We start from the raw sequence: 3472 nt of genomic DNA, 5'->3' as shown, positions 1-3472 counted from the left end.
TGGCAGGGTGGACCTACATTGGAGGTGCAGGACATGATTCAATGATTGGATGCTCAGTTTCAGTTGTATCGATTTCACCTCTTCCATCACAGCGAACATGGATATCCTTGGTCTGATGAAGAATAGGCGCTATATTTCTGCTCTGTACTAGCAAATCAATTCAGTACAAAATTGTCCAGGGCAAAACATGACAGTATCAAATTGTCCAGTGCAAAACATGACAGATGCTAAGCGGAAGGGACGTGTTTAGACCGAAAATACAAGGTGGGGTATATGTTTACTAGTTGCTTGATATTTGTGCAGACAAATGTCTGCCCGTTGCTATTTGGCAAACAAACAAAGTGACCGCAATTTTGGTGGAACTGCACAAGAGAATAGTATAGTCACTGCATGCAGTACCATTTGAAAATAGACACAGAAAGATTGGATAGTCACTTCATGGACTGTACAAAAGTAGTACTGTACTATTTATTGACCAACACTAGGTGCTTCATTGCTTTGGTATGATTATACAATGGGCATCATTTTACCTAAGTTAAAGTTTGTATTTCGAAAATAGTCTCGCTGTGTGATTGAGAGAAGACCAAATCATATTGCAGTGGATGTTCCTCCATCATGTGTGGTTCATTCTCATGGTTCCAGCTGTTGGTGAAACCACTTACGTTTGCAAGAGAAATTGTAGACTTCACAAACAAATTTGTCTTTCTCTCTGTACTGAATGTTGGCCAAGAGAAGCATCCATGTTAGTAGGAAGAACAGATGATTTTTCTAGAATTTTGCTTTTGGAGCTACATATTTGTATATGATCTGTGAATCATTGAGATGCATTAACATGTTAATCTTATGTATGGGAATCGTACTAGTTGGTTGTGAATTTGGGCTACTAATGTGAACATATTACAATGCCAGGCCTGTGAGTCTCCTGTGAACATTTCGAACAGATCGACTCTTACTACTGTGCACAACATGATCCTTATTTCTGTGTTCTCAGTGTTTATAAGTTACTAACAGTTCCTTATTTTTGTTCGCTCAGTGTTTACAAATTATTGATCGATCACTAACTAGCCTACTAATGCGCTCCTGGAAGTTTTAGTTGCGATGCAAGATCCGAAGTGGCAGTTTTTTTGAATAAAAATGCCTACCTCTGAAGAAACAGACATGCTATTCTGAATAAAATGCCATGCGAATCTGAAGAAACTGCCAGCAAAAACTTTTACGAATGCCTTATCTCCCAATGAACATTCATCCGCTATTGCGATCCTACACATACACTATCTGACCGACTCGATCCTACGCGAATAACCAGAGGATCACATACGTACCTCATCTGGATGAATCGAGCGCACTCGTTTGACCGTCATGCCGATATGCGACCCAACACGGACGGGACGCACCACTGACGGGACGGGACAGTCATAATTTCAGTTTTTCTAGTTTTCCACGGCAAGCTGGCGTGCTAAGCCATGCCTGCTTATGCATTGAATTCCGATGACCGCGATGACCGTCGTGTTTCCCGTGACACGCTGGTTCACCTACCTTCCGCCTATAATTACTGGTTCCCGGCGTTCTCCGGTGGAACCATCACCCAACTCGCCCTATCCTCATAAGCCCCCACCGGCCCGACATCGCTCGCCACTTATCCTCGCTCTCGCCATGTCCGTGATACGTCTCCAACGTATCTACAATTTTGATTGTTCCATGCTATTATATTATCTATTTTGGATGTTTACTGGGCTTTAATATACCTTTTTATATTATTTTTGGGACTAACCTATTAACCGAAAGCCCAGTGCAAATTGCTGTTTTTTTGCCTATTTCAGTGTTTCACAGAAAAGGAATGTCAAACGGAATCCAAACGGAATGAAACCTTTGCGCGGATCGTTTTTGGAACAAACGCAATTCAGGAGACTTGGAGTGGACGTCAAGGAAGCAGTGAGGAAGCCACGAGGCAGGAGGGCGCGCCCCCCACCCTCGTGGGCCCCTCGCAGCTCCATCGACCTACTTCTTTCGCCTATATATACTTTTATACCCTGAAACCTTCGGGGGGAGCTACGAAACACCTTTTCCACCGCGCAACCTTCTATACCCGTGAGATCCCATCTTGGGGCCTTTTCCGGCGATCTACCGGAGGGGGATTTGATCACGGAGGGCTTCTACATCAACACCATAGCCTCTCCGATGATGTGTGAGTAGTTTACCACAGACCTTCGGGTCCATAGTTATTAGCTAGATGGATTCTTCTCTCTCTTTGGATCTCAATACAAATTTCTCCTCGATTCTCTTGGAGATCTATTCGATGTAACTCTTTTTGCGGTGTGTTTGCCGAGATCCGATGAATTGTGGGTTTATGAACTTGATTATCTATGAATATTATTTGATTCTTCTCTGAATTCTTATATGCATGATTTGATATCTTTGCAAGTTTCTTCGAATTATTGGTTAAGTTTGGCCTACTAGATTGATCTTTCTTGCCATGGGAGAAGTGCTTAGCTTTGGGTTCAATCTTCGGTGCTCGATCCCAGTGACAGAAAGGGAAACGACACGTATTGTATTGTTGCCATCGAGGATAAAAAGACGGGGTTTATATCATATTGCTTGAGTTTATCCCTCTACATCATGTCATCTTGCCTAATGCGTTACTCCGTTCTTATGAACTTAATACTCTAGATGCATGCTGGATAGCGGTCGATGTGTGGAGTAATAGTAGTAGATGCAGAATCGTTTCGGTCTACTTGACACGGACGTGATGCCTATATTCATGATCATTGCCTTAGATATCATCATAACTATGCACTTTTCTATCTTCGCTTGCTAAAAGTTTATGGATCCTCATCCACTTGCTAATCTCTTTAAGAGATCCAATTATGATGAATCAATTGCTAGTGAGTTTTGTGCACTAGATTATCTTCATGAAGTTTTGCTTGAAATTCGTGAATCTAAAAATTGTGATGAAGAAATTTATGAAGAGACTCACGATAGCCCCTTGAATAAAAAGCATGATTGCAATGATTTTACTATAAATTCCATTGATGTCAAATGTGCTAACAATAATGAATACCCTAAGCTTGGGGATGCTAATTTTGCTATGTCTACTACTTGTTTCAATGGTCATGATTGGGGTGATTCTTCTTATGATCTTGAAAATTTATTTAAGCCCCATGATGAATATGAGATTGATAATAATGTTTGCAATAATATTGAAAGTGGGTTTGGAAGAGTGTCAACTTTAGATCCCACATATTTGGAGAATGTTCAATCTTATGAAGTTTTTGATAAAAGTGGGTTTGGAGAGGTCATGACTTTATTTTATGATAATCCCACTATTTTGGAAGAGTGTCAACTTTGCATGCATATGTCATGAAGAGAAAATTTTATGTGATAGCTATGTCGAATTTTCTTATGATCCTACATGTAATTATTATGAGAGAGGAAAATATGGTTGTAGAAATTTTCATGTTACTAAATTACCTCT

Source organism: Aegilops tauschii, chromosome 7 (genome assembly GCF_002575655.3).
Source record: "Aegilops tauschii subsp. strangulata cultivar AL8/78 chromosome 7, Aet v6.0, whole genome shotgun sequence".
NCBI lineage: Eukaryota > Viridiplantae > Streptophyta > Magnoliopsida > Poales > Poaceae > Aegilops > Aegilops tauschii.
Note: the sequence above shows the minus strand (reverse complement) of the source record.